The sequence below is a fragment of the Sceloporus occidentalis genome, unplaced genomic scaffold, assembly GCF_023333645.1.
Source record: "Sceloporus occidentalis isolate IW3139 unplaced genomic scaffold, rSceOcc1.0.p SCAF_19, whole genome shotgun sequence".
Classification (NCBI taxonomy): Eukaryota; Metazoa; Chordata; class Lepidosauria; order Squamata; family Phrynosomatidae; genus Sceloporus; species Sceloporus occidentalis.
In genome coordinates this window covers 11,743,132-11,757,362 of record NW_028316999.1, presented here as the reverse complement: position 1 = coordinate 11,757,362, position 14,231 = coordinate 11,743,132, and positions in this window count along the sequence as shown.

Here is a 14,231-nt window from a genome sequence, read left to right as displayed (position 1 = left end):
AAAAGTTATATATGAGCTAGGATGTCAAGCTCCATATTTAATCCCCCACTTTTAAAGGTTTTTAATTTAAATATCCATTCTGTCTCCTTTTTAATGAGGTTCTCCGTGGTATTGCCTCCCCTCCAATGTTTGGGCACCCAGTCTATGCCTATAATTTTAAATGTGTCCTGTGAAAAGAGAGGGCAAGCATTACAGTGTCTCGGGACACTGTGTTTGAGATTTTTATTTCTAATGTTACCCAGATGTTCTAAGGCTCTCTCCTTTAGGGGTCTAGTTGTCATTCCCACATACTGCAGGCCACAGCCGCACTGGAGTAAGTATATGACATTTTTGGTGGAACAATTAATAAAATGTTTAATGGTGTATATTAAACCAGTTGTATGTCCTGTAAAGTGTTCAGTCTTTCTGGGTAATGGACCACACATTTTACAGTGGCCGCATTTGTGGAAGCCATTAGGTTTGGCCCCTAGAAACGTACATGAAGATATGTTGGGCTTTGGTTTAGAGAGTACACTGGGTGCAAGCATGGTTTTTAGGGAGCCTGTTTTTCTAAAGATAATTTGTGGCTTGTCCGGTAGGACTGTCCCCAAAATTTCGTCATTTTTTAGTACATGCCAATGTTTATTGAATATTCTTTTTATCTGGTTGGCATGGGTATTATATTTCGTGAAGAAGGAAAAGCTATAATCTTTTTTCAGGTCTGATTTCTTGTTTTTGGGGTCAAGAAGATGTTCTCTATTTAATCCCTGGATTTGTGATAGGCTGCTCTTTAGTGTTTCTATGGGATACTTTTTATCAATGAATTTTCTTGTTATTTCGTCTGCTTTTTGCCTGAAATCGTCATCTTTAGAGCAGTTCCTTCTAATTCGTGTGAATTGGCCCTTAGGGATGTTATTCAACCACTGTGGATGGTGACAGCTGGTATAATGAATGTAGCCATTTCTGTCTGTGGGCTTCGTGTAATTTCTAGATAAAATTTGGTTATTTTCTATGAATAGTTCTACATCCAGAAATTCGATTTGGGTGGTCTGGATGTTGGAGGTGAATCTAAGATTAAGGTTATTGTCATTTATATGTTTTATGAATTCTTGTAATCTATCTTCTGTCCCTTTCCAAATAATCAAGATGTCATCGATATATCTTTTCCAGAGCACCAGGTCTGCACCATATGGATTGTTATTCCAAACTGATAAATCTTCCCATTCTGCTACAAATAAATTGGCATAGCTGGGTGCAAACCTGGTGCCCATTGCTGTGCCGCATAATTGTAAATAAAATGTGTCCTCGAACCAAAAATAATTGTATTTGAGGATGTGTTCTATGCATTCGAGGATAAATGATTTTTGTCTGGGATCCACATCTCCATCCCTAGACAGTATGTTGTTAATAGCCTCAATTCCTTGTGTGTGGTCTATGACCGTGTAGAGTGAGGAGACATCCATGGTGGCCCACAGCCACCCAGGGGACCACTGTATGTCTTTTAAGGTGTTGAGTAGATGTGTAGTGTCTTTAAGGAAAGATGGAGTATTGGGAACATATTTTTGTAAAAAATAATCTACGTATTCGGACGTATTACAGGTGAGGGAATCCAAACCACTAATTATAGGTCTCCCGGGGGGTTCTTTAAGGTCCTTATGTATCTTTGGTAGGAAATAGAACACCGGGATTTTAGGATGTTCTGCCTTTAGATAAGAAAATTCTTTTTTATTCAAAACTTCCGAATTTAGACCCTTCTCCAGTATGGCGTACAGTGCTTGTTGCGTATTTAGCGGCATATACACAACACACTATTGGATTCTTTTCTGGTTTGTCTTCTCGGTTTATATCCCGGCATACGGACCTCAAGGCCCTCTCTATGACGCACTGAACTCCATCAATACATTGTGAGTGGGAAATCTGCAATACGCAGGGCATAACACACTGTTTTACTCCTACACTATATATTTTTTCTTTGTTTTATTTTTATTGAATGGAACACACGAGCGCCCCCTAGTGGACTTTTTGCTGTATTACTTCAACACCCGGAGAGTGTTGCTTAAGGGTTGCAGCTGTGGTTCCAGATACACCAGGAAGTCATTAAGGTTGATTATTTCTATCATTCATTATCTTATTCCCTATACTGGTTTTTCTCACCTTTTGCACGCATATCTTTCTATTTTCTCCACGAGACCTCCAGTTATAGTGGAATAGATACTCTATAGTTAGGTACTTTCATCACACAAAATTCATATGATGGATTCGTTCCTCACATCAAGAGAAGAAAGAAATAGAAAACTAGATAACATTTTCTCACAAGAACACAAGGACACTATCCCAGACACTAATCTCTTTATCAATTTAGAAAGACTTATGGAAAAAGAGATTAAAAGGTGGTGGGAAATCACGTTTATTGAGCAATATATTAAAAGTAGAACTATACCTAGAGGCTTGAGGATCCAAAAAACTCCAGCATTTGGTCAGGACGACCAAGAGTTTATGCACAAATGGCACGACACGTTAGACGAGTGTTCTTACAAACTAATGGAACTTATTGTAACACAACAAAAAGAACAATTAAAACGCACAGAGCAAGACATACACACACTTGAAAATGATATAAGAACTAAAGTTGACCCAAACAATGTCAAGTCTCATAAAGCCAACATAGAAAGAAAACTCAATAAAATAGAAGAAGAGATTATTTATAACAAAAAGAGAAAGTTCTTCAGAGATAAGAACGACATGCTAAATGGAATTCACCCACCTAGGATCACTAATAATCAACACCATTTGCCCCATAGGCACCAACGGGGGAGACCAATACACAATTACACCCACCCACACAATAGGAACACCCGACAGGAATACATTAGAACGCATTCCAACTCATCTACATGTCCTAGATCAGAATATAGCCATACTGGTCACATTTCACCTTCACATACGGCTCACAAATCCGCCCCTATCACATCAGTACCTCTACCACAAGATGATACCTTTAATAGGATAAATAGAAACATTGAACAAGAGCAGAATTTTTTAGACAGGGAGCCATCCCGAAAGGGTGGCACAAAAAGGAAAGAAACCCCCCCACGAAGGGAAGCGATAGAATTAAGAAATCGGTACATTCCCCTGGAGCAGAGTCCATGGAAGAGAACAAAATACCAAAAAGAACAAGAGGTCAGAGGGGCAGAGGAAAGGAGAGTGAACACCATCAGATATTAACACCTGAGGAGGAGGAGGGGATTATCAATATATCCCAAGTACAACTAAGACAAAATGAGATTCGTCTCCTCAGAAAAGGTTTGAAATTCGCCCCAGCAAAAGGGCCCAATCAGTTTGAACTTTTTCTAGACACACAGAAATATCTCAGAAAACTCACCATCAAGAGATTTTTCTGCAAATCAGAAAAATCCATAGAAACACCAGTTGAACCTGTAGATAATACAAATAACCACACTTCTATCAAGATCATACACACAGACCTCAAACCTAGATCACGATTCTTTCCATACAACGAAAAGAGTGACCACATAGGCGTGTTCACGGATTTAATTCTGAAAGATATAGAAAAATTAAACCCCAAACACAAATCATTTAATTTAAGTAAGGATGAACAACTAGCTATACGCACCATCAAAGAAAGACATGATATAGTTGTAAAACAAGCAGACAAAGGGGGGGCCATAGTGGTCATGGACAAAACATATTATATCAAAGAGGCCAATAGAATATTAGGGGACACCACCACATACAAAATACTTAACCAAAACCCTACCAAAGATTTCAGTGCTGCACTGTACGCCATACTGGAGAAGGGTCTAAATTCGGAAGTTTTGAATAAAAAAGAATTTTCTTATCTAAAGGCAGAACATCCTAAAATCCCGGTGTTCTATTTCCTACCAAAGATACATAAGGACCTTAAAGAACCCCCCGGGAGACCTATAATTAGTGGTTTGGATTCCCTCACCTGTAATACGTCCGAATACGTAGATTATTTTTTACAAAAATATGTTCCCAATACTCCATCTTTCCTTAAAGACGCTACACATCTACTCAACACCTTAAAAGACATACAGTGGTCCCCTGGGTGGCTGTGGGCCACCATGGATGTCTCCTCACTCTACACGGTCATAGACCACACACAAGGAATTGAGGCTATTAACAACATACTGTCTAGGGATGGAGATGTGGATCCCAGACAAAAATCATTTATCCTCGAATGCATAGAACACATCCTCAAATACAATTATTTTTGGTTCGAGGACACATTTTATTTACAATTATGCGGCACAGCAATGGGCACCAGGTTTGCACCCAGCTATGCCAATTTATTTGTAGCAGAATGGGAAGATTTATCAGTTTGGAATAACAATCCATATGGTGCGGACCTGGTGCTCTGGAAAAGATATATCGATGACATCTTGATTATTTGGAAAGGGACAGAAGATAGATTACAAGAATTCATAAAACATATAAATGACAATAACCTTAATCTTAGATTCACCTCCAACATCCAGACCACCCAAATCGAATTTCTGGATGTAGAACTATTCATAGAAAATAACCAAATTTTATCTAGAAATTACACGAAGCCCACAGACAGAAATGGCTACATTCATTATACCAGCTGTCACCATCCACAGTGGTTGAATAACATCCCTAAGGGCCAATTCACACGAATTAGAAGGAACTGCTCTAAAGATGACGATTTCAGGCAAAAAGCAGACGAAATAACAAGAAAATTCATTGATAAAAAGTATCCCATAGAAACACTAAAGAGCAGCCTATCACAAATCCAGGGATTAAATAGAGAACATCTTCTTGACCCCAAAAACAAGAAATCAGACCTGAAAAAAGATTATAGCTTTTCCTTCTTCACGAAATATAATACCCATGCCAACCAGATAAAAAGAATATTCAATAAACATTGGCATGTACTAAAAAATGACGAAATTTTGGGGACAGTCCTACCGGACAAGCCACAAATTATCTTTAGAAAAACAGGCTCCCTAAAAACCATGCTTGCACCCAGTGTACTCTCTAAACCAAAGCCCAACATATCTTCATGTACGTTTCTAGGGGCAAACCTAATGGCTTCCACAAATGCGGCCACTGTAAAATGTGTGGTCCATTACCCAGAAAGACTGAACACTTTACAGGACATACAACTGGTTTAATATACACCATTAAACATTTTATTAATTGTTCCACCAAAAATGTCATATACTTACTCCAGTGCGGCTGTGGCCTGCAGTATGTGGGAATGACAACTAGACCCCTAAAGGAGAGAGCCTTAGAACATCTGGGTAACATTAGAAATAAAAATCTTAAACACAGTGTCCCGAGACACTGTAATGCTTGCCCTCTCTTTTCACAGGACACATTTAAAATTATAGGCATAGACTGGGTGCCCAAACATTGGAGGGGAGGCAATACCACGGAGAACCTCATTAAAAAGGAGACAGAATGGATATTTAAATTAAAAACCTTTAAAAGTGGGGGATTAAATATGGAGCTTGACATCCTAGCTCATATATAACTTTTTTCCTTTTTTTACAAAAACCAGCCTCAAAGTTTTTTTCCCTTCATTAATTCAGTTTATTTAATTCAATATACACATATAATCATATGATGCTCATTTATATATATCCATTTTAATTCATTCATTTATATGTTTGCATATATACCATCATAATACATTGCACATATACCATGCATTTCCTATTATTGGGCAGTGCTCCATCCCCCGTTTTGTATGTTTCTACGGATCTTGGTTTGTTGTTTTTGTCTGTTCCACTGCTCTTTTTCGTCTATATCATCGCTTCACTGCCCCCATACTTTCACCCTTTGGTCTCCGTAACAGCCGCACACATCGGTATCAATTCCGATCTAGACGTTCTCTCGGCGGGAGTATCCTGCAACATAAAACATAACAACACGATGACATTGCTTTTACACTTACCTCTAATCCTACGGTTCAACGAATCCTCCGATCGGGATCCAAACTTCACTGAAGGCAGTGACCCCGGCACGTCAATGAATGCACGGAATCCGGAAGTAATTGTTCATCTGACGTCAGACGCCACAACACGGAAGACAAGTAGATGGCGCCAAACATTTAAAAGGACCTTCACTACAGAGAAAATACTACTCCTGATGAAGCCTTATACGGCGAAACGCGTTGAGTGACTTTTCAAGGACTTTTTATGATACAATTTTATTTTATCAGTACTTTTATTTGCATTACAACTTTTTATGTTATTTTAAATACTTTTTAAAGCTGCAGCTGATATGGATCCAGCTGGCTGCTAATTAAGAATGAATATATTTTTTTATATACCTTATATGTGAATAGTGGTTGATTTTTAGACACCACACACACATTGGTATCTCATCATTGGACTCTTCAAAGCAGAAGGAAATACAGACGCGGCCAGATCACCATCAGAGATTACAGGCATCTTGACACTTATTTAAGTGTAAGTATATTTCCACTTGTTGCGTATTTAGCGGCATATACACAACACACTATTGGATTCTTTTCTGGTTTCATTGATGCCAGATGAGCCCCCTGCCACGACCAATAGAGTTGCACACAGGTACCTTTAAATCCTGGTGTGATTCGAGGATACTTTGCCAAATGAAATCCCCTTCTTCCCAGGTCAAGTTGCACAGCAGTGGATCCAGCAGCAGCATTGGAAACAGGAAAAGGTGAATGAGTAGGCAATTGACTAATCGCTCACCTGTTTCACCCCAGGGCAAAGCATCCAAACACTGTCAGTCCTTGACGTTTGGGAGCGGACTTCCAGAGCTCAAACATTAGGCCCAAGCTTTTCATCTCAGTAGCTAAGAGGGTCAACATTAGGCACGGAAGGAACTTCACAGAGGTAAAGTTTGACCATTTCAGCAGCACTACTCTCCTTTCTGCTGCTAGCTCTGTCAGTGGGTCCGACTATACTCCCAAGTGCCTCTTCCCAAAATGCAGCTGCTCCACTTAGCTGTGTTGTGCTGCTTGCGGCACTGCTGCTGATGCAGCTGCTAGGAGTAGCAGACAACATCATCTCTTCTTCCTCCTGCACCTCTCGCTCCAAGGACATCATTCCCCTTTTACGCTGCCAGTCATGCACATTTTGAATCAAGAGCTACTGAGAATGTTCAATTTGATTGCTAGGTTTCCCTTAATCCTTGGATTGCAAAGGCACGCTAGCATCATTTGGGGACTTTCTTCAATTTGTTTGTGAAGCCATACTTTTAGCAGATCCTTCAGCTTCCTGACTTTAGCTGCTACGTCAGCATGTAGAGTGCCACCTTGAACAGCCTCACGGTTTTCAAGGAACACATCCATCTTGCTGCCTAGATGGTACAACACTGGGATCTTGCAGCAGTTTTACCATGGTTGCACCTCCATCAGTTACCACAAACCCAACTTCAACATTGGTGCCCGCCTCTGCTCCCACCCAAAGGTAAAACATTTTCCTTATTGCATGCAGAATATTTTCGGAAGTGTGCTTTTCATCCATCATTTCTGCATGGAGAAGGAATGATTGGTAGCCTGCTGCAGCAGCTTCCTTAGACACACCGGGCTGCTACCACTCTGCTGTCAAGGAAAGAAAGGCATGCTGCCCACTAGGTGCACTCCACAAATCTGTTGTGAAATTTACACACTGACCAGCAGCCTTGGAAAGCTCCTCACAGGACCGATACAGTGAGGGGACAATATTCCTACTGAAAGTGGAATGTGAGGGAACTGTGTATTGTGAAGCCACAGCCGCCATCAATTATTTGAAAGGCTCCCCTTCAATCATGGAGAAGGATGCCCCTCCAATAGCAATGAACTGCCCAGTAAGTCGGGTTATTTTATTGGCCTGCTGTTTGGACATTGACCTCCTGGAGTGGAATCCCCCAAATCCTTCCAGGATGAGCTGGACATGTTGCAGTGTTCCAACCTGCCTCGGTCTTTGGCTGCCAGCACTAGCTTTAGCTGCTATTGGCTAAGAAGCAGCTGTTGGGGTTTTCCACTCTCTCTGGAGATGATACTAGTTTTTGTAGTAGTACCACGGCCACCAGCTATGCAGCCTGCCCCACCTGAGTGCTGAGATGAGGCTTCATGGCAGCACTGGTGAAATGTCCAGACACTTTTCCTCTGCTTATTAGCTTCCCACAATGTTTGCACTTTCCACAGCTCCCTTGGACTGTGCACTTCTGGATGCTGCTTCTACTGCTCTGGGTGGATGAGCAGCAGCAGGACTAGTTCTGCGAACACTGAGAGATGGCACATTAATCTCACTCTCCGCCTCTAGGCTGTTTACAGTGGTTGTTCTTCTCATTCGCACTGTTACAGTACTGGTGGTGGCACTGGTAACTGTGCCAGTGCAAACAGGCGTACTGGCCATAGAAAAGCTAGCGGGACTGCTAATTTCTTTAATTCTACCAGATTTGTTAGGTTTTGCTGTTGGTGGTAATGATGATAGTAATAACGGAGAAGGTGGAGGCTGTCAGATATTTTATGATCAAAAATATGTATTCTATATATGTATTATACATGAACACAAAATGGAGTCAAAGCCATTTTATTTTACATAATCATATAATGATTATTTCTTTCTGTCTTTGTTCCCTCTATAATTGAGAACAAAGAAGTAGTCATGTATATAGATGTTTCAGTATATATGATCCAATTAACGTTATCTTCCATGAGAAAGTTAAGGAGTAGACACTACATATCCTTAGGAATGTAAATTGGAATGGGGGATACGTCGTAAGACCACCAAAACCTAAATTTACTACCTAGGAGGCAACGTCTGGAGATATGGGTGACTACAAAGACCTGATTTACTATCTAGGAGGTAACATCTAAAGATAAGGGTGACCATGGATAAATTCCAAACACATATGTCTCTCACAGGTAAATTAAGAAATTACAACGGTGTAAATATGAGTAGAAGTCCTAATTATAATGGGTAAAACCCACCGTTATGATTGGATAATTCCAATCAAGAGGTGGAGGCTATGATAATAAGCCCTGTCTTTAAAAGCTTATGTCTTTAATAATTAAAGGACACACCCTAAAACTGACCCTAAAAGAACGCACAAGGATCACTATGGGGCGCTCGTGTATACCGGATAAAAAAATAAAAAAATAAAGAAACAGAAAAAAATGGGAAAAAAATGATTGTGTAGTATTATATACAAATATTAACACTGTATGGCTATATAATGCACTTACAGTGTGTACATGTATTCAGGCTTCATAAACATCCCATCCTCCGGGTGGATGTGCGGTATATATATGTAAAGAAGCAAAAGACAGGTGGGGACTACAATGGTGTAGTATCAAACAAATCTTGTGTCACGCAAATGTGGAAAAACACTTACACTTTTTGAAGGGGTGTAATACCCATATACATCAAGTGGTTTTTCTCTGCTCCTCCAAAGATCCTTGTGTCTGCTGGATTCCAGTAATTTGCTGGTGTGGAGCTGCACTTAGTGTTAAAATTAATATAGATCCACAATACAGTGGGATAAAATATACTATTTATTTAGGGCTACAAGCCAAAATAAAAACTTGTTCACAATCATCCACCAAGGGATGTTTTAACAAATGAATAAAAAGTCCAATAAAATACTTAAAAAGAGCTCTATCTAAAAGAACGCACCCTGAAACGAAGGAACCCCAAAACAGACAGACCCTGACGGACTTATTCACCAAATGTACCCCAGAGAATTTGGAACATCTTAAGATCCTGGCACCATAATTTTCACTCTTTACTTTGAGTTTAACATATATAGCTTTTAGAAAGTTATATTTTTTCCACTTAATTTCCTGCCACTGAACCCGGATTAATTTCTACAAGGACCAGTTGGACCACAGCAACAAGTGGTGGTAAATATAATTGTTTTATTATTCGGAATAGAGGTGAATTTTGTCTTCTTCAATATAGAATTCCCTGTTCCTGGGAAATAATATTTGACATTATTGTATATGACGGCTTGTGAGACTGCAGCTTATAACCCGTGATAATGACAATAATGAAAAGGTATTTTTACCTGTAGATGAAGTTTGACATCATTTGCATCTATTAGGAACTTCACTAATACTCTTATTTTGTCATATTAGTTGAACTAATATATACAGAGTTAGTGATCTTTTTATTACCGCCCTGATTATTATTTTGGTTGGTGAGTGGACTGGAAATTAATTGTGTGTTAATTCATATTGATAATATCGATAATATACTGTATTTGGAACTGATGTAATTTGACATGTTTTAAGAATTTTGTGTTTTATATCATGCACTGTGTGACTCATATATATATTTTATAAATTGTGTTTACAATAAATAATATTTTTGATTGACTATCGTGGTGATATATATCTAATTTGAATTATAATTTTCGGCGATCTGAAAGGATTTAGGATCGGAGATAAAATATAGGGTATCTCTTTGTATTAATATTGTGGATGTGGTACTACAATATTTGATAGCGTCGTTATTTTGCGTGTGTGATAAAATATTGGTTTTGCCTATTTTGTCTCATTAATATCCCTAACAAGGCTCAGGGGAAAATTGTGCACTAGTCATTCGTAGACTTCTCCCTGAGGAAGCTGATTCCTGACCACTCATCTCCTCTATTCTCTACTCCACTTCCTCTGGCTCATAGTCAAGTTCTTCATTCTTTTTACTCACTGGGCTAGTAGTAGTACTAGTTGTACTACCCTTTAACTTTGAAGGTGCTTCTGGTGCTTTTGGCTTTCCATAAAAAAACATAGAGCTAGTGGGCCTAGCAGCACTACTACTGCCTGCTATTGGTGCCTTTCCTTTATTGGATGAGTCCCCAAATAATAACCGTGAGCTTTGCCTACTTCTCCGACTAGACAGATGCAAAGGCTGCATCTTAGAAGAACTGCTGCTGCTGGTGGTGGTTGTGGTAGATGGAGCCTGTCCCTCCCTCCTTTTCTTAGTCCCAAAAGGAATTTATTTTCAAATGTTATGTTTTGTGTGTGTTGTGTTTAAAAGTAGGGGACCAGGGAAAATAGCTTATTAAAGAAATATATAGTTCATAAGGTTGAAAAAAGACCAAAGTCCATCAAGTTCAACCTATATACATATTGTGTCCCTACTGTGTTGATCCAGAGGAAGGCAAAAAACCCTTATGAAGCAGATGCCAATTGCCCCATACCAGGGGGAAAATTCCTTCCCGACTCCAAATATGGCAATCAGAATAAATCCCTGGATCAACGTTCTGTCCCTATTAATCTAATATCCATAACTTGTAATATTATTGCTTTCAAGAAACACGTCCAGGCTCCTTTTGAACTCTTTTATTGAGTTTACCATCACCACTTCCTCTGGCAGAGAGTTCCATAATCTCACCGCTCTTACTGTAAAGAACCCCCGTCTGTGCTGGTGTAGAAACCTTCTTTCCTCCAGCCGTAGAGGATGTCCCCTTGTTATAGATACAGTCCTGGGTATAAATAGGTCCTGGGAGTGATCTCTGTACTGTCCCCTTATATATTTATACATAGTTATTAAGTCCCCCCTAAGCCGTCTTTTTTCCAAACTAAATAACCCCAATTCTGATAATCTTTCTGGGTACTGTAGTCCTCCCATTCCCCTTATTACTCTGGTTGCCCGTCTTTGAACCCTCTCCAGCTCCACTATATCTTTCTTGTACACTGGTGCCCAGTACTGTACACAGTATTCCATGTGTGGTCTGACTAGTGACTTGTACAGGGGTAGAATTATTTCCTTGTCGTGGGCATCTATGCCCCTTTTGATGCACCCCATGATTTTATTTGCCTTAGCAGCAGCTGCCTGACACTGGTCGCTACAGGTAAATTTACTGTTAACTAAAACTCCTAAGTCCTTTTCCATGTCAGTCGTCCCCAGTGTTTTCCCATTTAATACATATTCCCAGCCTGGATTTTTCTTCCCCATGTGCATAACCTTACATTTATCTGTGTTGAACCTCATCTGCCACATCCCAGCCCAAGCCTCCAACCTATGCAGATCCATTTGTAATCGTGCGCTGTCCTCTATTGTGTTAACCACGTTACAGAGCTTAGTATCGTCTGCAAAGATTGATACTTTACTATGCAATCCCTCTACAAGGTCATTAATAAATATATTAAAAAGAATAGGACCTAAAACTGACCCCTGTGGTACCCCACTAGCAACAGTCACCCACTCAGAGTATGTACCATTAATAACCACCCTCTGTTTCCTATCACTGAGCCAGTTACTTACCCACATACACACATTCTCCCCCAGCCCAAGCATTCTCATTTTATGTACGAGCCTTTTATGTGGCACCGTATCAAATGCTTTGGAAAAATCAAGATATACGACATCCAGCGATTCACCCCGATCCAGTCTTGAGCTCACCTCCTCATAAAAGCTGATCAGGTTAGTTTGACAGGACCGATCCCTTGTAAACCCATGCTGATATGGAGTCATACACTTATTTTCATTGAGATACTCCAAAATAGCATCTCTTAGGAAACCCTCAAACAGTTTACACACAACAGAAGTTAAACTAACAGGCCTATAATTCCCCGGGTCACTTTTTGTCCCCTTTTTGAATATTGGCACAACATTTGCTATGCGCCAGTCCTGGGGAACAGACCCTGTCACTATAGAGTCCTTGAATATTAGAAATAGGGGTCTGTCTATTACATTACTTAACTCCCTTAGAACGCGGGGGTGAATGCCATCTGGACCTGGTGATTTGTCTATTTTGATTTTTTTTAGGCGGCACTGCACTTCTTCCTGCGTTAGACAGGCGACATGTACTGGGGCATTTATCTCATCCTGCTGTATATTACCTGGCATTTCATTTTCCTCTGTGAATACAGCAGAGAAGAATATATTTAATAGATTAGCTTTTTCCTGATCCCCGTCTATAACTTCTCCCTCATTACTTTTTAAGGGGCCAACGCTTTCATTGTTAACCTTTTTACTATTTATATAGTTAAAGAACATTTTGGGGTTTGTTTTACTCTCTTTGGCAATGAGTCTTTCTGTCTCCAATTTTGCTGCTTTTATCTGATTTTTACATATTTTATTTTTTTCCCGATAGCTTTTTAGTGCTTCCTCACTGCCTTCCTGTTTTAGTAGCTTAAATGCCTTTTTTTTGCCATTTATTGCCCCCTTTACATTTTTATTTATCCACATTGGTTTTCTCTTGTTCCTGACTCTTTTATTCCCATACGGTATGTACCTTTCACAGTGAGAATTTAAGATATTCTTAAAAATCTCCCATTGAGCGTCTGTACTCTTGTTTTTGAGGACATTTTCCCAATTTACAGTGTTAAGGGCTTCTCTTAGTTGATCAAACTTTGCCCTCCTAAAGTGCATAGTTCTTGTGGCTCCTCTAAGAGTTCCCTTATTGAAGGACAAGTTATAATGTATCATATTGTGATCACTATTTCCTAGATGTCCCCTGACCTGCACATTAGTTACTCTGTCAGGTCTGTTGGTTAATATTAAGTCCAGTAGGGCGCCCCCTCTGGTCGGGTCCTGTACCATTTGGGACAGATAATTATCCTTACTTATAGTCAGAAACCGGTTTCCTTTATGAGATTCACAGGTCTCGGTTTCCCAGTTTATGTCGGGATAGTTAAAGTCCCCCATAGTAACCACCTCATTGTGATTAGCTGCCTTGTTTATTTGCTTTAATAATTGATCTTCTGCTGCTTCCATTATATTTGGTGGCTTATAGCAAACCCCGATCAGTATTTTATTATTTTTCTTTCCATATATTTCTACCCATAATGACTCCACATTATCATTTCCCTCACATATATTCTCCCGCAGTGTGGCCTTTAGGCTGGACTTTACATAAAGGCAAACTCCTCCCCCTTTTCGTTTTTTCCGATCCTTCCTGAATAGACTATACCCCTGTATGTTAACCGCCCAGTCATAGCTATCATCCAACCATGTCTCTGTTATACCCACTATGTCATAATTTTCTTCAGACATTATTAACTCCAGTTCGTCAGTTTTATTGGTCAGACTTCTGGCATTAGTAAGCATACAATTTAGAGGTGTATGGTTTTTTTCCCTATGAAGCCTATCCCTATTAACTATTATAACCCCTCCCTCTGCTCCACCCCCAGGTACATTTATAAGCCCCAGCTCTCTATCTACACTATCTTCCCCTTCTATATTGTAGTTTCCCTCCCCCCCTTTCCCTAGTTTAAACACTCCTCCACCCTTCTGACCATCTTCTCCCCAAGCACAGCTGCA